At 41.5% G+C, this 27531-nt stretch overlaps 1 long non-coding RNA gene across 1 annotated transcript in view; it reads right to left on the reverse strand.

The window, feature by feature from the left end:
* LOC117875324 overlaps positions 1 to 27257 on the reverse strand; it is a 101616-nt gene extending 74359 nt beyond the window's left edge. Inside the window, exon 1 of the long non-coding RNA XR_004645249.1 lies at positions 26881 to 27257. This is a non-coding gene — a long non-coding RNA (uncharacterized LOC117875324). The remainder of the gene's footprint in view (positions 1 to 26880) is intronic.
* Positions 27258 to 27531: the final 274 nt, after the last annotated feature.

Below are 27531 nucleotides of genomic sequence, written 5' to 3' on the forward strand. Positions count from 1 at the left end.
AATAACACATCCACTGCTTTCCCCTCATCCACAGAGCCAGTTATCTCATCATAGAAGGCAATTAGGTTAGTCAGGCACGACTTCCCCTTCGTGAATCCATGCTGACTGTTCCTGATCACTTTCCTCTCCTCTAAATGTTTCATAATTGATTCCTTGAGGACCTGCTCCATGATTTTTCCAGGGACTGAGGTGAGGCTGACTGGCCTGTAGTTCCCCGGATCCTCCTTCTTCCCTTTTTTAAAGATGGGCACTACATTAGCCTTTTTCCAGTCATCTGGGACTTCCCCCGATCGCCATGAGTTTTCAAAAATAATGGCTAATGGCTCTGCAATCTCACCCGCCAACTCTTTTAGCACCCTCGGATGCAGCGCATCCGGCCCCATGGACTTGTGCACGTCCAGTTTTTCTAAATAGTCCTGAACCACTTCTTTCTCCACAGAGGGTTGGTCACCTTCTCCCCATGCTGTACTGCCCAGTGCAGCAATCTGGGAGCTGACCTTGTGCGTGAAGACAGAGGCAAAAAAATCATTGAGTACATTAGCTTTTTCCACATCCTCTGTCACTAGGTTGCCTCCCTCATTCAGTAAGGGGCCCACACTTTCCTTGATTTTCTTCTTGTTGCTAACATACCTGAAGAAACCCTTCTTGTTACTCTTAACATCTCTTGCTAACTGCAACTCCAAGTGTGATTTGGCCTTCCTGATTTCACTCCTGCACGCCTGAGCAATATTTTTATACTCCTCCCTGGTCATTTGTCCAATCTTCCACTTCTTATAAGCCTCTTTTTTGCATTTAAGATCAGCAAGGATTTCACTGTTTAGCCAAGCTGGTCGCCTGCCATATTTACTATTCTTTCTACACATCGGGATGGTTTGTTCCTGCAACCTCAATAAGGATTCTTTAAAATACAGCCAGCTCTCCTGGACCCCTTTGCCCTTCATGTTATTCTCCCAGGGGATCCTGCCCATCTGTTCCCTGAGGGAGTCAAAGTCTGCTTTTCTGAAATCCAGGGTCCGTATTCTGCTGCTCTCCTTTCTTCCTTGTGTCAGGATCCTGAACTCGACCATCTCATGGTCACTGCCTCCCAGGTTCCCATCCACTTTTGCTTCCCCTACTAGTTCTTCCCTGTTTGTGAGCAGCAGGTCAAGAAAAGCTTTGCCCCTAGTTGGTTCCTCCAGCACTTGCACCAGGAAATTGTCCCCTACACTTTCCAAAAATTTCCTGGATTGCCTGTGCACCGCTGTATTGCTCTCCCAGCAGATATCAGGGTGATTAAAGTCTCCCATGAGAACCAGGTCCTGTGATCTAGCAATTTCTGCTAGTTGCCAGAAGAAAGCCTCGTCCACCTCATCCCCCTGGTCTGGTGGTCTATAGCAGACTCCAACCACAACATCACCCTTGTTGCTCCCACTTCTCAACTTTATCCAGAGACTCTCAGGTTTTTCTGCAGTATCATACCGGAGCTCTGAGCAGTCATACTCCTCTCTTACATACAACGCAACTCCCCCACCTTTTCTGCCCTGCCTGTCCTTCCTGAACAGTTTATATCCATCCATGACAGTACTCCAGTCATGTGAGTTGTCCCACCAAGTCTCTGTTATCCCAATCACATCATAGATCCCTGACTGTGCCAGGACTTCCAGTTCTCCCTGCTTGTTTCCCAGGCTTCTTGCATTTGTGTATAGGCACTTAAGATAACTCAATGATCGTCCCTCTTTCTCAGCATGAGACAGGAGTCCTCCCCTCTTGCGCTCTCCTGCTTGTGCTTCCTCCCAGAATCCCATTTCCCCACTTACCTCAGGCCTTTGGTCTCCTTCCCCCGGTGAACCTAGTTTAAAGCCCTCCTCACTAGGTTAGCCAGCCTGCTGGCGAAGATGCTCTTCCCTCTCTTCGTTAGGTGGAGCCCATCTCTGCCTAGCACTTCTTCTTCTTGGAACACCATCCCATGGTCGAAGAATCCAAAGCCTTCTCTCCGACACCACCTGCGTAGCCATTCGTTGACTTCCACGATTCGACGGTCTCTACCCCGGCCTTTTCCTTGCACAGGGAGGATGGACGAGAACACCACTTGCGCCTCAAACTCCTTTATCCTTCTTCCCAGAGCCACGTAGTCTGCAGTGATCCGCTCAAGGTCATTCTTGGCAGTATCATTGGTGCCCACGTGGAGAAGCAGGAAGGGGTAGCGATCCGAGGGCTTGATGAGTCTCGGCAGTCTCTCCGTCACATCGTGTATCCTAGCTCCTGGCAAGCAGCAGACCTCTCGGTTTTCCCGGTCAGGGCGGCAGATAGATGACTCAGTCCCCCTGAGGAGGGAGTCCCCGACCACCACCACCCTCCTCCTCCTCTTGGGAGTGGTGGTCGTGGAACCCCCATCCCTAGGACAGTGCATCTTTTGCCTTCCAATCGGTGGAGTCTCCTTCTGCTCCCTTCCCTCAGATGGGCCATCTAGTCCACTCTCCACATTAGCACCTGTAGAGAGAACATGGGAACGATTCCTCACCTGTATCTCCATTGCTGGTGTATGGACGCTCCTCTTTCTTCTTCTGGAGGTCACATGCTGCCAAACCTCCTCACAATCCTTCTGTCCCTGCTCCGCCTGCTCTGAATCTTCAGAACATTGTGGCCGTAGAAGCATCTCCTGACGTCTGTCCAGGAAATCTTCATTTTCCCTTATGCAACGCAGAGTCGATACTTGTTTCTCCAGCCCTCGAACCTTCTCCTCCAGTATGGAGACCAGCTTGCACTTTGTACAGACAAAGTCGCTTCTGTCCTGCGGAAGAAAGACAAACATGGCACAACCTGTGCAGGTTACAACAGCTGATCGCTCACCTTCCATATCACCGTCCTCTTAGGAGCTTCCTCAACTGTTGCAGGAACTACTCGGAGAAACCTGCAGATGAAAGCCTATCCACAATTATCCCCCTAGTTGTGTGATGAATTAATAAAGAATGAATGAATGTGAAGTAACAATGACTTTATTGCCTCTGCAAGCGGTGCTCGAAGGGGGAAGGGGAGGGTGGGGTGGTTGGTTAACAGGGAAGTAGAGTGAACCGGGTGGTGGGGGCGGAGGGTTCATCAAGAAGAAACAAACAGAAGTTTCACACCGTAGCCTAGCCAGTCACAAAACTGGTTTTCAAAGCTTCTCTGATGTGCACCGCGCCCTGCTGTACTCTTCTAACCACCCGGGTGTCTGGCTGCGTGTAATCAGCAGCCAGGCGATTTGCCTCAACCTCCCACCCCGCCATAAATGTCTCCTGCCTGTGTATGGCTTCATGAGCCATGGCATTAAGGGGTAGGCTGGGTCCCCAAGGATCACAATAGGCATTTCAACATCCCCAACGGTTATTTTCTGGTCTGGGAAGAAAGTCCCTTCCTCCAGCTTTCGAAACAGACCAGAGTGCTTGAAGACACGAGCATCATGTACCTTTCCCAGCCATCCCATGTTGATGTTGGTGAAACGTCCCTTGTGATCCACCAGGGCTTGCAGCAGCATTGAAAAGTACCCCTTGTGGTTTATGTACTCGGTGGCTTGGTGCTCCGGTGCCAAGATAGCGATATGGGTTCCGTCTATCACCCCACCACAGTTTGGGAATCCCATTGAAGCAAAACCATCCACTATGGCCTGCACGTTTCCCAGAGTCACTACCTTGATATCAGCAGGTCTTTGATTGCCCTGGCAACTTGAATCACAGCAGCCCCCACAGTAGATTTGTCCACTCCAAATTGATTCCCGACTGACTGGTAGCTGTCTGGCGTTGCAAGCTTCCACAGGGCTATTGCCACTCGCTTCTCAACTGTGAGGGCTGCTCTCATCCTGGTATTCTGGTGCTTCAGGGCAGGGGAAAGCAAGTCACAAAGTTCCATGAAAGTGCCCTTACGCATGCGAAAGTTTCGCAGCCATTGGGAATCGTCCCACATCTGCAACACGATGCGGTCCCGCCAGTCTGTGCTTGTTTCCCGGGCCCAGAATCGGCGTTCCACAGCATGAACCTGCCCCAGTAACACCATGATTTGCACATTGCTGGGACCCATGCCTTGTGTGAGGGCTGTGTCCATGTCAATTTCCTCATCACTCTCATCGCCGCGCTGCAATCGCCTCATCGGCTGGTCCTGGTTTTGCTTTGGCATGTCCTGGCTCTGCATATACTCCAGGACAATGCACGTGGTGTTCATGTGCTCATAATTGCCGCGGTGATCTGAGTGGGCTCCATGATCCCAGTCCTATGGCGTTTGGTCTGAAAAAAGGCGCAAAACTGATGGAGGGAGGGAGGGGCGACTGACGACATGGCGTACAGGTACAGGGAATTAAAATCAACAAAGGTGGCTGTGCATCAGGGAGAAACACAAACAACTGTCACACAGAATGGCCCCCCCAAAGATTGAACTCAAAACCCTGGGTTTAGCAGCCGTTGATTTCACGGAGGGAGGGGGAAGCAAATGAATACATCTATTTTTTACATCTTAAGCTGGCAGCAGACGGTGCAGCATGACTGGGTGCTTGGCAGAAGATACTGTACTACGACTGCTAGCCATCATCGTCAAGACAGTTCAATAGGACTGCCGGCAGGACTGAGTCTCCAGCAGACAAAGCATGGCTGCCCAGGTGCCTCTGATTGAACTGGAATACGACGATGACGGATACCAGTCGTAATACACCATCTACTGCCAAAAGGCAATTAGCTGCTGCTGTGTAGCAATGCAGCCCCACGTCTGCCGGCACCCAGATGACATATGGTGACAGTGAGCTGAGCTGAGTGGGCTCCAGGCTTGCCGTGGTATGTTGTCTGCACAGGTAACCCAGGTAAAAAAGCGCGAATTGATTGTCTGCCGTTGCTCTGACGGAGGGGGAGGGGCCTGACGACATGTACCCAGAACTCCCTGTGACACTGTTTTGCATCATCAGGCATTGGGATCTCAACCCAGAATTCCAATGGGCGGCGGAGACTGCGGGAACTGTGGGATAGCTACCCACAGTGCAATGCTCCGGAAGTCGACGCTAGCCTCGGTACTGTGGACACGGTCCGCCGGCTTCATGCACTTAGAGCATTTTATGTGGGGACACACACAATCGACTGTATAAAACCAATATCTATAAAACCGGCTTCTATAAATTCGACCTAATTTCGTAGTGTAGACATACCCATAGAATTTGATAGGACTGAAACAAAAAGGGGGGTTCTGCAGAAACATACTAATTTTCTATAGAAATTACTCTAAACCCTGTAGAATTTAATAGAGAATGAGATCCTTTCAATAAATGTTTTGAACCATCCCATTGAGTTCAGTAACAGAGAGCTATTTCTCTAGTTAGCTCGGTGGGATGCTTGTTTGTTTGTTTAAAATATTTGGAAGTTTATTAAATGTTATTAGAATTGAATAGAAAATGTATTGACTTTTCTGGCAAAGCCCAGCAGGGAAGGCACTTTAAATTATTTTTCCATTTGCGGGACACCCAACGCTTTCATACAGTCAGGGGAACTCAGATGCAAGGAAACGACTCTGAGCATTTCAGATCAAAGAGAGATTCATAAATCTGGGGAGTCACAAAAGAAAGGGGCCTGATCCTGAGCTAGAGTAAATGAGTGTAATTCCATTGAGGTCATTGGGTGAAATTCTGCCACCACTGAAGTTAATGGAGAAATTCCCATTTATCTCAATGGGGCCAGGATTTCATCTGTTGAAGCTAATTTCCTCCTGCTGAGGCTCAGATCCAAGGTATTTACGATATTATGAATAGAGTCCCTGTACCATAGAGTCTTTCAGTCTATGATGCTTAAAACATCTTCTTATCTACCAGAAACTTAACTGCATATAAATGAACAAATAAAACATATAAAAAGTATTTGAAAAGACTACAGATTCTGCATTGCCATTAGCATTTACTCTTAGACCTATGATGGGAAAATAAAATGCTTAGCACTTTTCATTCTCAGAGGATTCCAAGCCATTAACACAGAAATCATAAACTAGAATAAAATGTGTGGTGATAAAAACTGCAGGATGGGAAGTGAAGGGCCAGGAGGTTTCCCTTGTGGATTTCCCTCTTAATGTTCCCCTTAGGAGCTGCAGGAAAGGTAGGGAACCTAGCATCCAAACCACATGCAGATCCATGAGGAGAGAAACCCTGGCCCTGTGGAAGAATAGCCCTGTCATGGTGCTGCCCAGCTTCCCTCTCCCGTTCAGCTTCATTGCTGAGAGAGTACAACCCTCACAGCTTTATCGTGAGTCGGCAGCATTTGGTGGTTTTCCTCCACCACAGGTACGAGAGTTGGGAGAATCTCAGTTTTCATTTAAGAAAAAAAAGTAAGTCTCTCTAGCCCATGTGATCATAGAGGAAAAACTGAAAAAGGTGACTCCAGCACAACCTAAATGCTCAAAAATCAGAAGATAAAGTAATGAATCCCAACATTTATTTAAAAAAAACCCTCCTGATTTTGGGAGACCTAGCTCATGATTTTTGAATATTTGATGTTGGCAATACAGCAGGTGCCATGTTGCCTTGCTCCTGCAGTTACTCCCTCATGGAGAAGGCTAAAGGTTCAATGAATAAATTTAATGCTAGCAGGGCCAGCTCTAACTTTTTTGCTGCCCCAAGCAGCAAAAAAAAAAAGCGCCCTCACCCCCCCCCCCAGCACCACACCCCGCGCCGCCCGCCTGCCGAGCGCCCGCGCCGCCGGAGCCCGCTCCCCCCCGCCGAGCACCGCCGGAGCCCGCCCCTGCCCCATGCCCCGCGCCGCCCCCACCCCAGCGCCGCGCCCGCGCCACTCCCCTGGCCGAGCGCCACGCCGCCGGAGCGCCCCCCGCCCCGCGGAATGCCGCGCCGCGCTCCCCCCGCTGCCCCTTACCAGGTGCCGCCCCAAGCATGTGCTTGGTTGCCTGGTGCCTGGAGCCAGCCCTGAATGCTAGAAGAAGCAGAGTTATCTTCCATGGTGATAATTGCTGGGTTTTCTGGGAGGGGGAGACATGATGTAAAGAGCTGTCTGGCTATGCCCCAGTACTCTCTTCTCTCATCTCCTAACCATTGACCCACTACTCTATGAAGATGCTGGGTAGAGCTAATTTAAAATATAGAATTTCTGCCACAGTGGGAAACTTTAATATGTCAACATTTGTTTTTATCCTAAATCATGAGGAAAAGTCAAAATACCAAAACTTTTCACGTTTTCATGGAATGAAAAGTTCTGAAAATTTTTGATTTGGAAATGTCAAAGATTTGGGTCAGTTGGTCAACATCATCAAGGTGCTTCATGGGACTTGGGTGCCTCATACCCCCATGTTCTGTTATAGGCCAGGCTCCCTGGCTAGAGTACATCTTCCAGGATGCACTGCCTTTTATCCACACTAATAGAAAAGAATCTTACATGAACAAGTATTTTCTGGAGAATTAAGGCCATGCTCCTAAATCCTTCTCTGGCTGTGTTGCACTGCTGTATAACTAACTCACCATGGCTTCCCTTGATGTAAGAGAAGTTCCAAACTTCTCAGCCTCAGCTGAAGGAGCAATATTATGGCTAATTATTTCTAGCCCAGTCATGTGTAGGGACCCCAAAGAGGGATTAGGACCCTAATGTACAAGGCACAGTACAAACAACACAAAGATTGTCACTACGACAGATAACACTGTTTAGGATTTACAAAATACCCAAGAAATATATTCACTGACAAATGAGTAACAAGATAACAGCAGAGGTTGGTCAGGTGCAGTGGTAAGAGGGTGCAACTCAGGAATTTGTGATAGATGTGAGATAGGTGTATTGGAATGGACTAGTTCTGTGAGGTCTCAGTAGTTCCTGGAACTGCTAGATTTGTGGGCATCTCATCATAGGCAGGTTTTATGGGGTGATTTTGCCAATTTTGGTTAGAAGTTCTTCCCAAGCATAAGTGAGTGTCATGGGAGAAGGTGCAGAGGTGTTTGTGGGAGAAGCAGACAAAAGGATTGATTAGGGCTGCATCACTGGTGGAATAAAAGTGGGGGTCAATGATACAATAAGATAGTAGATTTGATATGGGCATATCTGAGATATGGACAAGGGTTTGTGAAGAGAATTGGGGCTGCTGCAGCCATATGCAACCTGGAGCCTCCAAGTCTTCACACAACGCACAGTCAACCTGTGGAAGTCTTTGCCGGAGGATGTTGCGAAGGCCAAGACTATAACAGGATTCATAAAAGAACTAGATAAATTAATGGTGGATAGGTCCATCAATGGCTATTAGCCAGGATGGGCAGAGATGGTGTCCCTAGCCTCTGTTTGCCAGAAGCTGGGAATGGGTGACTGTTCTGTTCATTCCCTCTAAAGCCCCTGGCATTATCCTCTGTCAGAAGACAAATGCGGGACTAGATGGACCTTTGGTCTGACCCAGTATGGCCATTCTTATGTTCTTAATCTTATGTAAGACTTTTAAAATCGGATTCCTTTTGGTGTGCCTTAGAAGCTGACAAATGTTCGTGCGCATTGATATTTTGTAATGGATTGTTTCAGCACCAGGTGAAATCAAAAGGGTGAGAAGAATGTCTGTGGTAGATATACAGCAGTGCTGTTTATATCTGCAGGGTGCAAGCTAGATGGTCAGAAGCACAGAGTTCTTAGAGGGTTGTTTGCCAAATCGTGATGCTCAAGTGAAAATTGACAGTAATGGCAAAGCTCTTTACAGAGTATGGTAAGCTATAAAATTTCCCACAATGGCTCTTCCAAATAGAAAATCACATGTCTAATAAAATTTAGGTTTAATTTTGGGCTTCATTGAGTTACATTTTAATTTTACATCTTTTTTATATATATTTTGCTTCAATCCTCCCATTTGTAACTTTTTAAAAATGAAACCTTAGAGACAATTTTCATGGATGGCTGCTAGGAAAATGGCTGAATGTCATTCCCAAGTGACATGAAATCGTGGAAGTTTATTGCCTGTGACTTCAGCTACTATTGTGTTACGCTATCAGAGTAGTTCTGGGACAGATAGGACTGAAAAACGGGGAAATACTCCTCTCTAACAAGCCTCCCCTTTCTAGGATGGAGCTTCTAGACCAGATATACAGCTAAGTTAAATCAGCACAAATTCATAGAGGTTAAGTCCAGAAGGGACCATTAGATAATCTAGTCTGACCTCTCGTATATCACGGGTCATTAAATGTCACAGTTACCCCTATGTTGAGCCCAATAACTTGTGTTTGACTAAAGCATATCTTCCAGAAATGCATCCGGTTGAAGACATCAAGAGATGTAAAATCCAGCACTTCCCTGGTTAGTTTGTTCAGTGGAACTATGCTGCTGTACACCAGCTAAGAATCCGGCCCAATGGCTTTCCATAAACAGTACAATTCCTTTTATTATCATCTCTCCCATCTTTCTGCCTCTATAAATATTGACTTCCCTGTTTATTTAAAGGGGGTTACTTAAATTCATCTGCAAGCAATTTAGAAACTCTATAATGGATTGCTTGATTTTGGTAAGAACTGAGATTCAAGAACAATTGTCTTTGAAAAAGGATAACTACATAACTGTAACCGGAAACTATCAGTGCATTTTAGGATGTCGTACTATGCCAGTAATGGATAGTAATGAGCTTCAAGAGAGTTTTGTAAAACCTCAAAATTAAATTCAATGTCAGTATAATAATTGGCATGGCATAAAGTCTTCCTTTGTGCTATTTTCTCATGTCATTCTTCCATCTGATTTGCCACTCCTGATACTCTTCTCTTCTCTTCTTCCCTGTTTCTCTGCCCCTTTTCCTTTGAATATAATCAGCGCTTTGGCAGAGTTTCCTCGCATGGACTCAGTGATTCCTCTTTCTCTCCTCTGTCCCACATTTCTTTTTCTTTCCTTCTGTCTAATGATGAACAGCTCCATTGCTTCAAAAAACAAAACAGAAGAGTACCTAGAACCCAAAGAAAGGAGAAGAGCAGAAAACTCTATGAAATCTACTGTGAATCTCACTATAGAGAGCTAATTTACCTGTACCTACCATATATACTAGTTATAGGTGCTAAAAAAACCACTGGCATAAAGGACCTATCACATTTCTCCTTGAAAATTGTCCATGTATTTAGCTGCAGTGATAAAAAGCAAGTTTTCATCTCTTAAATTAAATCTAGTCAGAATGCAGCAAAACCATTTGCTTAGTAATATTGCCATGCAATCGAGATATAAAACAATAGGTGGCAATATGTCCTAGCAAGCTTAATGTGTAAGATTCAATGCCATTTGCAATCTGCTGCCATATCCATTATCAATACTTCCCCTCTGAGTCAGATGTAAAGCTTCAGAACACAGATTCTGTATGTCCATGGAAAGCAATGTAATCCAACTAAAACAGCATGTATCCAGCCCCACAGATGAATGTACATGCTCTGTTGAAATCCATCGGTGTCTCATTCAAGGTGGGACAGCCCCCAAGTTTGCAGAATGTGTGACACTCAAGAAATTTACATTCATTTATTTTAAATAAATATTCTTTTATGAATCACACCGCTCAGCTGCAGAATCACAGCATGGTTCCTGATTTGTTTACTTAAGAGAAATGTTTAATGAAAGCATTTAAATAAAAAGCAAATGTATCCCACAACTGCTCCTAGGCTACTTTCTAACTTTCTTGCTTATTTCAGCTGACTGCCTCCTGGGAATGGAGAGACCAGATCAGGGCACTTAATGCTAGCAACAGCAGCATGCTATGTGCAAATCAGGAATAGCAGGGATCAACAGAACTGATTCAACACACACAGTGAGAGAAGCTCTTTCGCCAAAGTATGAAGAAATGGATCTTGTCCTGCAGAACATCAGAGCTGAGTATTGAAACGTGCCCCAGTGCACTCCAAAGGAATCGATTGCACTAGCTAGGCAGTGTGAGAGGCAGTCCGGTTCAATGGAGAGAGCACTGGTCTGGGAGTCAGGAGACATAGACCCTTTTTCTGGCTGTATCATCAATCTGCTATATCACTGCGGACAAGTTGCTTCACTCTCTGTGCCTCAGGTGCCCTTCCTGTGCTTTGTCTGTTTGAACTATTTAGACTGTCAGCTCTTCAGGGCAGGGACTGTCTCTTGCTATGTCTTTGTACAGTGCCTCGTCACAATAGGGGTCTGATCTTGGTTGAGGCCTTTTTATGCAATTGGAATGCAAATTAAGGACAATAATCATTCGATTGCCAGAAGAGTCTCTGGAGAAGTCTGTTACCGGAGTACTGGAAGAAGTAGAGCTGGTTGGGAATTTTCCATCGGAATGCGTTTCTAAGGCTCAAAAAGAGCAAAATCAAATTTCCCACTGAGAGCATCAAAATCACCGCTCTGCCATTCCCCACCTGGAAGGCTCTTTTCAAAGTCACTTTCCCTTCGTGGGCAGAAAATGAAATTGACAAGAGCCTTCCGGAGTGCCAGAAACTGAGCACCTCAGCTCTCCAAGGGCTGAAGGGTTTTTGTCTCTTTCTCCTCATCCTGTGAAAAATTTTGCATTTTTGAAACAAGATGGGGAACTGAAGCATAGAGAGACTAAGTCTATGTCTACACTAGCACTTTTGTTGGTATAACTTATGTTGTTTGGGGTGAAAAATCACTCCCTCCCCCGGGTGTCATAAGTTACACGAACAGCAGCACCAGTGTGGACAGCGCTATGTCAGCAGGAGACGCTCTCCCACTGACATAACTACCGCTGCTCGTTGGTGGTGGTTTAATTATGTCGATGGGAGAGCTCTCTCCCATTGGCATAGAGCACCCACAGGGGAGATCTGACAGTGGCGCAGCTGCATTAAATAACTAATAATAATATATGGAGATATACCTATCTCATAGAACTGAAAGGGACTTGAAAGGTCATCAGTCATTGGTACAGCTGTGCCGCTGTATGGTCTCTAATGTTGACATGGCCTAAGTGACTTGTCCACAATCCCCCAGGAAATCTATGGTGAAGCAGGAAATTGATTCTAGGTCTGCGAAGTGCTAAGCCAATGCTCTAATCATTGGAGAACATTTCCTCTCTATGGATGTGAGCTTTACCTCATAAGAACATAAAAGCTCTCATACTGGGTCAGACAATGGTCCATCTTGCCCAGTATCCTGTCTTCTGACAGCAGCTCATACCAGAGCTTCAGGGGGAGTGTGCAGAACAGAGCAATTATGAAGTGATCCTCCATCTGTCCTCCACTCCCAGCTTGTCATAGTCAGAGGTTTAGGTTTGCCCCAAGCATGGAGAGGTGTCCCTGACCATCTTGGCTAATAGCTATTGATAGACCTATCCTCCATGAACTTATCCAGGTCTTTTTTGAACCCATTTATACTTTTGGCCTTCCCAACATCCTATGGCAATGAGTTCCATAGGTTCTTTGTGCATTGTGTGAAGAAGTACTTCCTCTTTTTTGATTTAAGCCTGCTGCCTATTAATTTGATCAGGTGTCCCCTGTTTTTTGCATTGTGGAAAAGGGTAAATAACACTTCTCTATTCACTTCTTTCCACACCATTCATGATTTTATAGACCTCTATCATATCCCTCCTTAGTTATCTCTTTTCTAAGATGAACAGCCCTAAACTTCTTAGTTTTTCCTCATATGGAATCCATTCCATATCCTTGATTATCTTTGTTGCCCTTCTCTGAACCTTTTCCAATTCCACTATATCCTTTTTGAGATGGGGTGACCAGAAGTGGACACAGTATTCAAGGTATGGGTACACCATGAATTTATATAGTGGCATTATGATATTTTCTGTTTTATTTTCTATCCATTTTCTAATAGTTCCTAACATACTGTTAGCCTTTTTGACCCCTGCTGGCATTGAGTGGATGTTTTAAGAGAACTATCTTTGATGTCTCCAAGAACTCTTTCTTGGATGGTAACAACTAATTTAGAACCCATTATTGTATATGTGTAGTTGGGATTATTTTTCCAGTGTGCTTTACTTTGAATTTATCATTGAATTTCACTGGCCATTACCCAGTTTTGTGAGATCCCTCTGTAACTCCTCATACTCTTCTCTGGATTTAATTATCTTTAATAATTTTGTACAATCTTCAAACTTTGCCATTTCACTGTTCACCTTCTTTTCCAGATCATTTATGAATGAATATGTTGAACAGCACAAATCCCAGTACAGATCCTTGGAGGAACCTACTTAGACCTCCTCCACTTATTTCAATTTTCTCTCAGTTAAAATAATGATAGTGATTGAAAATTGGGGTTTTCAGAAATGCTTAGCAAGCCCTGGCCTAACTGCTTGTAGACTTCAACTGGAGCTGAATCAACACTGAGCACTTTTGAAAATCCCACCTATAAAGCCAATTTGTTGTTTGTTTCAGCCATCACAGCCATGAAAATACCAAAAGATCCCCCTCAAGCCTCTGTATTAAACTGTACCATTTTTACCATAATTCTGCCTATCACAGTTGAGTCTCAAATATTGCACATCATTTTTTATCTTAAGGATAGAAAACACATCTTGGCTGTAGTGAGATTTAGGTGTCGCATCTACGTATATTCAAGTTTTTTTTCCTTTTGTCAATGCGAGAAGTCATTGACAAAATATTTGCAAACTTAACACACGTACCCTTAGGGTCCTGCATGAATGCTGCAGCTGGGAGCATGGTTCTCAGTGCAGGTAAATAGACACTTGCTAGCTGCACTTGAGCTAACACGCTAAAAGTAGCAGTGTAACCAAGGTAGCACAGGCAGCAGTTCAGGCTAGTACAAACTCGCCTGGACCCCCTGAGTACGTACTCAGGTGGCTAGCCCAAGTTGCCATCTGTGCTACACCAGCTACACTACTATAGCGTGCTGGCACATATGTTTACCTGTGCTCAGGAACATGTTCCCAGCTGCCATGTAGACATACCCATAGAAACACTGGAGAACTATAAATAGGGTAATTTGAGAGAAAATATACATACACCTTTCACTTCCCGCCGATGCTTTGAACTCTGAGACATTTTTGGAAGGACTGAGTCCAATGTCCCTCTTCAATAGAGGCATGCATATACCTTTCTAAAAATATGCTCTGGTTCAAACACAAGTTGTTGGGCTAGATGCAGGAACCACTGGGGGAAATCCCATAGCCCGTGTTATGCAGGAGGCCATACTAGATGATCTGGCCTTAAAATCATGGAAAATCTTGCAATTGACACTGTTTTTTACTCTAGTGTGGGAAACTGGAGTAATGAAGAGAACAGCAGAAGGGGTTCATTACTGGAAATTGGCATTGCTGGTGTCCTTCCCCTGTGATTACTGGATGAAACTAAAAGTGGCTTCACAGGTGAAAAGTCTTAGTGGAAATTTCACTAGAAAATTTTCCTCTGATTCTGATAGGTTCCATTTGGCAACTACAGTAGAACCTCAAAGTTACGAACACCCCAGGAACAGAGTTTGTTCGTAACTCTGAAATGTTTGTAATTCTGAACAAACCATTATAGTTCTTTCAAAAGCTTACAACTCAATATTGACTTAATACAGATTTGAAACTTTACTATGCAGAATAAAAATGCTGCTTTTAACCATCTTAATTTAAATGAAACGAGCACAGAAACAGTTGCCTTACCTTGTAATTTTTTTTAAACTCTCCCTTTATTTTTTAGTAGTTTACGTTTAACACAGAACTGTGCTGTATTATCTTTTTTCTTTTTCTTTTTTTCCTTCTACTGGTGTATGATTGGGTACTTCCAGTTCTAAAGAAGGTGGGTGGTTGACTGATCAGTTCATATCTCTGGTGTTCAGAATTCTGAGGTTCTGTTGGAGGTTTTGATTGAGCTTGGGCAAAGAAATGCAACTAGTTCTTAGTGTTTGTGGATATGAGAAGGAAAAAAGAGTCTCTGAGGATAACAGTATGAGAATAACTCAACTTTGCTTTTAACTATGGTAAAATACAGATTATCCTTAACAATGGATAGTTTGAAATTTCAACCATTAATCTATTTAGGTTAGGAATAATTTATTGCTCAAATCCCATTGAAAAAGATCAGTATTGAGCACCTAATTCCCTTAGGGTCTTTTGAAAATCTCAGCCTTAATCTTTATTAAACATATTCATTTCTTGGAAAAGCTGCAGTTCAGTTTGAACAGGAAAAGGATGTTGGCCTGAGGGGATTCAAGGAGCGGGGGCAGAAGAAGGGAAATCGAAAACCAAATGCTTTTCTTTCTGGAGCTACACAAATGCTTGTTGGATATTTTAATGAACTTCATAGTTGGTTTCACAGTCCAGAACCCACATTAATAACTTCAGTTACTAAATATGTAACCCCCTAAGATTTTTTTTTTTAATCATCATTGTGTGTTGTGTACTCCTGGTATTTGTGGAGGCCCCATCACTGGCACATAAACAACCCAACTTCTGCCAGTGTTGTTGCTTGCTGGCAGGTTGTCTTATTAATTCCTAACTTAGGAACAAGGAATTCAAACATTTTTGAATATTGAAACTGCCATCATCAGTAGAATGGGGGCGGGACACAAGAGCTCACAGGCAACTTATTAGGGCTTTCTATCCTCTGTGAGAAGGCGACATTTTCCCTTTTCATGGTCATCCTGCTCACCCTGGGTAATGTCGTTGATCTGTGCATGTGTGAGTGTGCAATATTGCCCTCTCGGCTTGCCCACACTGAAGGGGATAGCTAGTTTTACACTTGAATGGAGAGGGAGTAGCCTGTGGTTTGTTGCTTTTTGAGCTCTGTGTGTTGTGCCTGTTTACTATAACATGTGGATTCATTGCAGATTAGCACTCAACTACTGGATCCGAAAGGGAGAAGCAAGGAATGAGCATTGTCTAACTTGGAGAAGTAAATAAATTATTGGTCTTGTGTAAATGAAGGAGTGTTGGTTGTTGTCCTCCAGTGCTCATATTGAACATTGTGGACCTGCCACTATTACCAGCTCCGAGTCTGAACCTGAACCACTGACGGCAATGGGAGTTGCTGACTTGCCTGAGTAGGCTCATTTGTAGCATTCTTTTAGCTCTAGTGGTAGAGATGTGTGTTTTTGAAGCTGAAGGACAAGAGTTCGACTCTTAGTTCCTTGATAAATGTCCTTGCCCATCACTATCCATTCTTTTCTTGTACATTTATATATATTTTTATACATGAAAAAGTTTGTTTAATACATGAACGTTTAACATTATTCTAAAAATATTTAATTTCAAGGTGAGTTTCTATTTGCAAAGCAAAAGATAAATATTAATAGGCTTACTGAGCAGTCTGGGTGCAATGGCTTTCATATGGACATCCTGCAGTTAGGAAATCATGACATACTGCAGCTTCAGGGGTTGTGACCACTTTTAAAGTTTTAGGCATTGATGTACTAGGTAGTTTGGTCTTCTAAGCTGCTTTATTTTGCAATTTGGTAAGACGTGTTATGTTTAAAAAGACACAACCAGTTTTAAAAACACATTTAAAAACAACAGCACATGTAGTGTTAACAGGTATATATTTGGTCTAACGCAGTCTGAATTTGATCTGCAAAAGCCATTTAGCTGAAAATTTGGTTTGAGGTAGGGTTAGGGCTAAATAACTGCTTTGGTGCTTTGATTTATTGGCTGACTAAGTCATTATTTGTAGATGGTTTTGTTTGGGATTTATTTGTTTGTTTTGTTTTTTGCTCCTGCTAGATGATTATCATTTGCAACTGTAAGTCTAATTAAATGTAAGGGACCTAGAACTTTTTGCATATGCACTTTCTATTATTTAAATTTAAATAAATAAATATTTATCAAATCCTCAATGTATTATTCGCTTCTTGCTGTTCTGTTTATTTACTTTTTACATGTCTCTCAGTTGGCATACTGAACATAGACTAGTCAGTTTCACGTCTTAGTTCTTCATGTAGTAATAGAGGCTGCAATATTTGGCTTACAATACTACAGAAGAATACTTCTTTTGAAAAAAAAAATCATTTGCAATGGATTGTCTTTCAATTTTATAAAATTATTTCTAATTTTACATCTGATATCTGTTTACTAAACCTACATTTTTAACCTAAATCACTTGCCAGAGTTCTTTTCAGTACAGGGCCATATCCTGTTTTCCTTGTACACCTAAAACACTTTTGGAAATTAGTGGGAGGATTGGGACTATAGAAATGAAACCACGGGGGATGTTTCGTAGCTACAAGTGGTATCTTAGCTGGCCACAAAGCTCAGCTGCTACTGGCACAAACCCAAGAGAGATCATTAGGAAGTATATAATATTGCAGAAGTGGAAGAAGTTTTGTTTCAAACTGCTTTCAAAATGTGGTATTAGAAGATAGGCTGGACTTCAAAAACCAAAAACGAGGAGGGTTAGTCTTGTGGTTAAGTCATAGGACTTTGAATCAAGAGATGGTAACTTTATCAGAGACTTGTGTACTAATGAACAAGTCACATAATATCCCTATGCTCAGTTTTCCTCTATGTAACTTGAGAATAATACCTACCTCACAGGGCTAAATTCATTCACGGTTAAGTGCTGTAATGGAAGGTACTATACAAGTTCAAAATACTATCAGAGTCTCCAGAAGAAAGGATGGAATATGAGTGAAGGGTGATAATTCCATACCTGACATGCTGGTGACTCGTGAAAATATTTGGGCAGCAAGGTTTTACAGGAGACTTGAAATTTTTATGTATTTTGTCGAACAGAATAAAAATTTTACAGCATTTTTCTGTCTTCAGAAACAACAGTCCATTCATATTTCCCAGGCTCCAGTATTGACCATGATGTGACTTACCCGGTTGCCCCACATTTCACAACATGGACGGAGGAGCCCGGGAGATGTTAGTGCTTCAATAAAAAAAGGTTGAAAGGTTCTTGAATGAAACCTGAACTTTGCCATTGTTCCACTTTCCAAGATTCAATATTAATGATTTATGGCAACTTATGACAACGTGAGTCATTGACATTTACATGATCATATAATGCATCATAAATTACTTAGTATATAATATTAAATGCTGACATTTCTTCATTGTTTTTCTCTTTCATTAGTTCTTATTACATTGTAGGAGCTCAGCCATGTAAATGTTGGGCTAAATCCAAATTCAAATTAAACCCAAATTCTTAAACACTTGGCACACACCCCTAATTAAAACCAGCAGTAATCCCTCTTGCTATAACATGCAACTTCAGATAATAAGTAAAAATGTTGCATTTCTAAACCTAGTCTTTGTTTTTTAATATGATTCTAGTGTGTTTTGCAAAACTTTGGTAGGGTCAGTCTCATTTATGAGCTCCTTTAACTGCATTTTCCTCATACCTTTTAAACTCCGTGCTTTATGCTGTACCTAGTAGGTCAGGTTCATGTAATCAACTAAAAAAATACTTGAACTGGGTCACAAGGGGTTCAGTCTAAATTGTTTAGCTTTTCCTTATCTTATGAGCCTGCCTTTCCTTCAGCTCGGAGTCCAGATCTTTCCTTTATGGTGCCCACTTCATTACATTTCATGATGTATGTTGTTCTCGCTGCCTATTTATACCCAAGTCCCTTTGTTTTCAATTTTTACTGAAAAATTCCTAAGTTTTTACAAAAACTTTTATTCAGTTTGTACTGATTTTCACCCAAATTTTGGACCACTCAAGTACATGAAAATACTGATTATATTAAGAAAATCCAGTACATTACATTACATTACATTAGGTGAATGTGTTTATGTTACAAATAAATTAGTCTAACTGTAAATGCAGGGCTGTCTGTTAAAATAAGGCAATGCAGTAGAAGAGACACTGTGTATCGTACACGTGTGTGCGTGCAGTTATGTATGCTAATGTACAGTTTATAAAATAAACCACAGCATTAATCTGCTTTTATTTTCAATAGTCTTACTTTCTCTCTGTTGCTTTTTTTCTATCCTCACATCACCAATATTTATCCAGAAAAGCACTGGAATGGGTTACTTAGGGAGGTGGTGGAATCTCCTTCCTTAGAGGTTTTTAAGGTCAGGCTTGACAAAGCCCTGGCTGGGATGATTTAGTTGGGGATTGATCCTGCTTTGACCAGGGGGTTGGACTAGATGACCTCCTGAGGTCCCTCCCAACCTTGCTATTCTATGATTCTGTGAAAGCTGTGAAGTTAATTTTTGCACTGATTTTTACCTTCTTTTTAAAAAAATGTAATGAACACTGATAAATTCAATTGTACACAAAATAAAAACAAAAAATGAAGGGCCTTATTTCTACTATGCAATGTTCTCATTGATAGGACTACTAAGGGATTTAAGGGTTTGGCTTGATTCAGCTAATTACGTTGGGCTTTATCCAATTCCCATTGAAGTTGTGACAGGATAGGTACCTACACTGTTGTCACTTAGCAACCTTAAGTGGTGCTGACATGAGGCTTTTAATTTTAGTTTATAAAGAATGTTCTTAATTTATGTGTTGTTTGACAATGTGCTGTTTTGTAGTTTTAGAGCTGGCGTGTCCTGATGAAGTTTTGATATTTCACAACCAAAACTAGAAGTGGTCTAGGTCTTCTGCATTTTATTTCATCCAGACCCCTGAAGCTCTGGAGTATGGAGGTGCTAACGAATATTGCCAGCATGTTACCTTGATTGTATTGGATTTATTGGACCTGACTTCATCGAGCTTTGAATCAACCCCATAGTGCTGATATTACTGTTAAATGACCTTGTAGTCTCCTTATTGATGGGTTAGCATAGGCAGGCAGAGTCCCTGGAATATGAGCTCAGCAAACAGCTGAACCACATCAATTTATTACTAGAAGAGGAAATGCAAGTGGCTCCCCTCCTGCTGCTGGTGTTGCTGGTAAAAACAGTTTTGCTTTCTCCTTCAGCTGGGGGAAGCTCCCACCTCTGAACTTCCTTTCAGTGTTATTTCCTGAAACCAGGGTTCTTCCTAGGAGCCAGAGCCACTAGATGTGAGTGTGCCAAAAACACCCACGTGACCACCCAGCACAGTAACGCTGTTACAATACAGTGTTGCCAACTCTTGAGATTTTATCACAAGTCTCAATATTTGTTGCTTTTCCTAAAGCCCCAACTTCTGGAATCCTGTAATTAGGTGAGAATGTCAGTGCTCATTTAAAAAAAAATAAAGTAAGTTTCTAGCCCTCATGATTGCAGAGAAAAGCTTGAAAATGTGACCCTAGTGCTCCCTAAAGGCTCAAAACCCAAATAAAAATAATACAAACTTTATTATTTAAAAGAAAAAAAAACTCGTGATTTTTAATCCAATTTCACGATTTTTTAACACTTGCAGTTGGCAATACTGTAATCATAAAGTCTTACTGTAACTGGCTGGGGCATTGACCTGAGATATGGGTAACCCAGGTCCAGGTCCCTACTCTGCCCATTCAGGATATAGAGCAGAGGTCGCAACCTCTGGCACGCAGCTCATTTGTTTACCTGCCGCATGTACAAGTTCGGCTGATCGTGGCTCCCACTGGCCACGGTTCACCGTCCCAGGCCAATGGGGGCTGTGGGAAGCTGCGGCCAGCACATCCCTTGGCCCGCGCCACTTCCCGCAGCCCCCATTGGCCTGGGACGGCGAATCATGTCGAACCTGCCGACGCAGCAGATAAACAAACTGGCCCCACCCTCCAGGGTGCCAGAGGTTGCCGACCCCTGATATAGAGTGTGAGAGTCAGTCAGTCTCTCTCCATCTCACACATGTACACAAACCCTTTTGAGACAGATGGGTGTCCACAAAACATTTTCAGGTTTGAAAGCACAGCATATTTCAGCAAAATTTCATTTAATCAGAAATGTCCTGACCAGCTCTAATCTTTAGCATCTGCTTTAGTTCTTTTTTGAACTGGGGTCCATTCAGCAAAGTACTCATGCACTTGTTGAAGTACTGGTGACGTACTTATGAGAGAACTTCACTATTGAAATGAATGGGAATTTGGTGCCATTTGTGCATTAGAAAATCTCTTCCTAATTGCTTAAACGTAAGCAAATGGTTTAGTACTTTGCTGAATCAGGGCCTATGTCATTAAGGTTATTGAAATCAATGGGAGTTAGGCACCTAAATACTTTTAAAAATCTGGCTCTAAATACCTGATTTAAACCTCTGAAGTCAATGGAAGCATCTCCATGTGTCAGAGTTAGGGTGAGTAACTCAACTCCACATTAGTTTAACCAATCCACAGGCTCATCCAGTTGGATTCAGTTCTCCTCAGGATACAAGTAGAACTCTGTGGCCATGGAGACATGCTGCACTGCAAAGCTCCAGCTAGTGCTTGCCACAAAGCCAGCCAAGGCTAGGAGATGCCCTTAATCCGTTAGCTGTAGTAGCAGCTAAACACTTTCTGCAGGCAGATATTCAGTATTGCTGCCTATTTATATTGGTTTTGTTAATCCACTTTAGAGCGGGTTTTCTCCCCACTCCCCCCTGGAAGTGTAAAAGGAATATTTGATTTAGAATGTTATGCAATGTGTAGTTGTCTAATACCTTTTACCTTGGTAGACCACATAAATATTCTCAGTAGGCTAAGTGGTAAATACAACAAGGACTTCTGAAATATGAGATGGTTTTAGAGTGCTAGTGACTGCAAGGAGCAGTGGAAAATCTGTACAAACACTTTCCAGCATAATGTTCCTAATAGACAAAGCTGTATAACTACTTAAATGCTGGTGCAAAAAATTGCATCTACATACATCATTTTAAATGTTCTATTATTAGTGCATTGTTATTGCATAGTTTGTGTCACTCAGTGGGGTTAATAGAGAATAGATAAATTCAGTACTACTGCGTTTTCAGTCATTGTTCAGTTAGAGATCGTAGAAGTAAAAACTTAACAACCTCCCCCCCCCCCCCCCCCCACACACACAATGGAAGAATAATCATTTTCTTTCCATTCAATTTTGTTGGCAAAAGTGAAGATTTTAATTGTGTGAGAACTTCAGTACTGCAGTTTGAAAGCAGATGCTCTGACATTTTAACTAAAACTTACAGAATTCATAAATTGTGATATTTTAACAACTTAAATAGAATGGTTTGTTTTCTAGTGGTAGAATATTGAGGAGGTAGCAGGTGCAGGGGGGATATAGTAGTGTAATAGTCGAACTAGAGATAATAAAATTAGGAGCATTTATGGCATCCAAAGAAGAACATCCTTTAAGGGCTCCCAAAAGCCAAGGAGGTTACTAACCAAGGACTATTATTTTATTGTAGATTTAAGTTGATCTTAGTACATACAGTGAGTGTGTGCAATGTGGGTGCAGAACTGGTCATGGCAAAACTGCTAAGTCACAGGATGAAATCCTGCCTGCCTGAAGTCAGTGGGAGTTTTGCCATTCACTTTGATGGGACCAGGATTTCATCCATAGATGGTTGGACAATATTTATCATGGACAAGTCAGTTGCGAAGTCAGTTAGCTTAAAGAGGTTTTAATGAGTATGTCACACTGCTTTTTGTCCTACTTCTTATGTTGCACAACTGTTTATCTTGAGTTTGAACTCCTTCCCAACTCACTCCACTAAAGGCTGATGCAATGCTGACTGAAGCCAATGGAAAGACTCCCTCTGATGTTACTAGGCATTAGATAAGGCTGTAGGGACATTTTGCACACTGGATTGCCTATAGGTCTCAGAGTAACAGTAATTTGTATCAGTTGTTTCCACAAATAGTTGAAAACAGTGTTAACTTCTTCTGTGAAAATCAGCCTATGAATGATTGTTCAAATCATGTAACATAATTGAGCATCTGCTTCATAGTTTGGATGCTGGAGTGTCTGTGGAACCAGACAGCACTGAATTCTCTCTCTCACTATACAGATTGTTTGTGCTTTATTATTTTCAATTAATGGCAGTTTAATTATCTTTTAGTCTTAATAAAAGCAGCTGTTGTCTTGTTTCTGATTCATCTCTAAACTCAAATGCTACGGAGATCACTTTTGGCTTTTACAGTGAGAGCCCATATATGGGGAAGAACCAGCCTCCTCAGAACAGACTCATTTGCTTCCCTCAAAGATATTTCCTGGAGCCAGACTGCCATATATGTAAACCTGTAAGGATTGGAGTTTTATCAGTAAAGGTGGGTAAACATTAATTTTTACCACATACACACACACACACACACACACACACACACACTAATTGAACTGTACAGATAGGCAAAGTAAGAAAATGCTGCTTGAGAACTTATTGAAGTTTGATTTAAGGATATTTATTTTGCATATTTTGACAAGTGACTGACAATTTGTTTTTTAATGGTTATAATGCTTTAATTTTCAAATCTGATTATCATTTGCACCCATAGTGTCTGACATACACCCATAATTTCCCAAAACTGTGAACATTTAAATAGATAAAAAAAAACAAAAACAAAAAAAACCAGGGCTTATAAACCATAGCTTTGCACAATTGTGCAAATTAAAATAAATAAAAATAGAAAAAATGCTTTAAAATAAACATCAATATTATCCATTGAAATTATTTTAAAAATACAAATTTAATTCTGCCAAGCCTACATATGAGATCAGGGAATCTGTGTGTGTGTGTGTGTGTGTGTGTGTGTGTGTGTGTGTGTGTGTGTGTGTAAAACACTAGAAAAACCCTTTTTTATGCCAATAGAAAGATGAGAATTTTCCACCTTCCTGCTTAATTGGCAATATAATAGTTTGGAATGTACTTTTAAGAGGTTTGGACATGCTAACTAGTATTATCCTGTCCAAATGGCATTAGCGCTTTAACACTCACTTATGTTGCACTCTGCATGCAAGAAGACGTCTTGAAGTTATATTATAACCTTAATTTCTAAACTCTTTCCAGACTGTCAATCTGTCATTTTGATGAAGGCATAAATGGAGTGTTCAAAGCAACTCGAAAGTGTCTAAAAGAAAAGAAAATGGCAATTCGCTAAAATATTACACCATATTTTTTTCCAGAAGAGACTGACTGCCTTTTTTGTTTGCTTGTTTGGAAACCAAGGTATATCTGAGTTTATTTGGAGAGAAAATGATGTTCTCAGGTTATGCACTCGATGTATTTGCAAGCTACAAACATGCAGGCGTGAAATCTGGCACCTTCAGAGTTACACATTTGTACTTACAAATTCACTTAAGATTTATAGCCATTAGTAGCAGATGATGTCATCAACCAATGCACATATTCCCTACCTCATTTTCCCAAGTTCAGATTTACATTTTTTATGGCAACGAGTGTTGATAATGAGTAACAAATAGCAGGGACAGTGTCAAATTATTTTTAATAGCAGAACATTATTACTGTGTGGTTAATATGCTGTGAAATGTTAATGCATCAGCAACTTTTTTACTGTGTAAATGTATTTCCCACAATATTGGCAAGGTTTCTGCCTTACCTGTAATTTGAAAATTGCTAATGCAGCAAGAAAATAACTAATGTAGAGGTGTTATCCTCTAGGGAACAGGGTCAAATTCTGCTTGCCTTATTCATGCAAAATTCCCATTAAAGTCAATAGAAATTTTTATATGCCTAAGACAAGTAGGTCTTGGCCAATATTCATTGTAAATAAATTACATTTTAGAAATGTATTTCAATTAATGGACCAAATTCTTCTCTGTTACACTTGTGTAAATCCAGAGTAACTCCACAAAAGTCAATGGACTTACTTTGGACTGACACCAGTGCAAATAAGAGTTGAAGAGTCCGACTCTGTGCATAAGGTTGCTATTTAACCAAAATATGCTAATACAAGCTATTCACATTTTTTCTTCAAATGTTTTAGTTGTGACTCAGAGTTGTAGACTCAGTGTGAAATGAATCACAAAAATTTCAGATTTGTAACAAATGATAATTACAAGGAAAGAGACAAGGTTCATTTTGTATCGTGATTTGAACAGGGGCAAAGAAATTCTTTGTTGACCATATGAGGCAGTGATGAATCACAGAATGGAACATGTACTACCTTGTCCATGAATTATGGGCCTTATATTTCCTGCAGGGAGCTGAAGAAACATTTCACAGAAGAATTAATGACATGTGCCAACATCTTTAGGGAAAGATGTTGATGCCCAAGAGTAAAATGGATCTAGATGTGCCAAGTACTATATAAAGTATGTCTGTCATGGAACACTAATTATTTCATGAGAAACTATCATTTTATGCCTAGTAATGGGGTAGAGATGATGGTGGGGGAAAACCCAAAATGTACTATTCTGGTGGTGATCAGTTTGCTTCTTTTCTTCCCAGAGAACATGGACTTCTGTACGTTATTTTATCTTAAAAGAAGTTAACTTAGCTTAAGCAAGGGAAAGCATGAGCTTCTCACAATGAATGCAGATGATCAGTGTGTGTTATTTTAAGATCCTGATCCCATTGCAGCCTCAACCCTGTATTCATAATATATAATGTTCAAACACGGTTGCTCCCATTCTGGCTTTGGGCTGCGTTCAGATACATTTTTCCAAACTGAAAGTAGTCTTGAGTCATGCTTGGCAAACTCTTTGTAGTAATAATTTATTTAACATATTTATCCTTTTTTTCTCTTTATAAATGATCCACCAACTGAATTAATATCTTTATAAAAAATTGAATTCATTTTAAATGTAAAATAACCATCAGCCTCCGACTTTTATCCTTAAATAAATGTTCACAATTATGGACTCTCTATAGGAAAATACTCTATTTGCACCCATACACAAAAAGTGACTCAAGCCGGGATTTGTTGGGGGGAAGTGAATGTACCTAATTTAAGAATATTGTTGATAGTGCTTGGGTGTGTATAGTTATGTAGCAGACAATAATTGCTTACGTTTCATGCCCCACCATGCACTATGTCCAGGGACTGCAATCATGCATCAGAGCAATTCACCAAAGGGGACCTGTTATGATAAATGGGCCTACAAATTTAATTCTGAGCTCAGCTGTGAAAAGTCTGTGAAAGTCCATAAGATGTCACAGTAACCTCTAATAAGAAATGTTGATGGGAAAAGATACAAAAAGGAGATAGACTGAATTAGTTTAAACAAAAAGACCTCCTGTTATGGTTCAATGAGTATGTTAAAATCATGCTTGGTTAAAAACAGAAAATGTGGAGCCAGAACTTGGTGTGTTGGATATGAGGCCTAATTGGTGGACAAAACAATGAGGGGATGGGCTATTCCACCCATCACTCCCTCTGTGGATGCTTAAAGAAAGAGACCTTGGGTGGAGAATACGGAAGGACAGATGGAGCAAATTTTACCATCATGACTGCCGCTCCTACCATCTCCTGCAACCCTGGGCCACTGTCATCCTAATACTGAGAAAAAAGAACAGAAGTACTTGTGGCACCTTAGAGACTAACAAATTTATTTGAGCATTAGCTTTTGTGGGCTAAAACCCACTTCATCGGATGCACGCATTGGAAAATCCAGTAGGAGGATATATATATACACACACAGAGAGAACATGAAACAATGGGTGTTACCATACACACTAGAGTGATCAGTTAAGGTGAGTTATTACCAGCAGGGGAGGGAAAAAAATTTTTTTGTAGGGGTAATCAAAATGGCCCATTTCCAGCAATTAACAAGAAGGTGTGAGGAACAAACAGTAGAGGGGAAGAATAAACATGGGGAAATGGTCACTCTAGTGTGTATGGTAACACCCACACTAACTTAACTCTGGCATATAAAAAATATGACTTTAATTTAAAATTTTTAAAAAAGGTAAAAGGTAAAATAATCGTCAACCTCAGACTTTTATCCTTAAATGAGTTGTCGCTATGCTGCATACCATGATTACTCAGAACTTTGCAGTGTTTTCTCTTATGAAACCACAGCGTCCTACCACTTAAACTCGTTACATGTTGACATTATAGGATCTTTGACACACAGTTGAGCAGTTCTATTCCTGTTCAGTAGAGAGCAGTAGAACACATCTGTTCATTTACCCATGCTTTCTATCTAATTCTAGGATTATTATTTTTTGTAAAGTACATCTGGTAAGGTTTGCTTTTTAAATCTGTCATTATTAGAACAATGCAAAATATTCACTATAAAACCCTGAAACCACACGAAACTCACCTGCTTTCATGTTCCATTGCAGATTTGAAATTCAGCCCAGCTTCTTCAAACATTCTGTAAAGTTCACAAATCTTTCAGATGCACCTGGCAGACATATAGTTTTGCGTCCAAACTATCCAGAACTCAGTTTATATATGAAATCAGGTGAAACTCCTTGGTTTGGACTCAATTTCACAGTGTGCATTTTGGTTTATTCAAACCCCAAACTCAAAGTAAATCACAAGGTGAGCCAATCCCCTTCACTGCCCAAACTTTCACCCTGCTCTGCTCCGTATGCCAGAACCGTGATAAACAGGTCTATCTCTGAAGTCCTAACTCATACAAAACTCCCACTGAACTGAGGCCAAATTCCCATTTAAAGGGAATGTAGAACTGGCAGGGAGTGTTGATAATGAGCAACAAATAGCAGGGAGAGCGTCAAACTATTTTTAACACCAGAACACTATTCCTGTGCGGTTAATAACATGCTGCAAAATGTTGATGCCTCAGCAACTTTGGAACTGTGTAAATGTGCTTGCCATAATATCAGCACGTCAATGGGAGTTAGCCTGAGATAGGATTTATTTAATATAGTGTGCGCTGTGCTGTACAACACAGACAAACAAGACCCCCAGGGGGTCTGCGGATCACAAGTTAAACACCACCGTTGTA

The sequence above is a fragment of the Trachemys scripta genome, chromosome 3 (assembly GCF_013100865.1).
Source record: "Trachemys scripta elegans isolate TJP31775 chromosome 3, CAS_Tse_1.0, whole genome shotgun sequence".
In the NCBI taxonomy this organism is placed as follows: Eukaryota; Metazoa; Chordata; order Testudines; family Emydidae; genus Trachemys; species Trachemys scripta.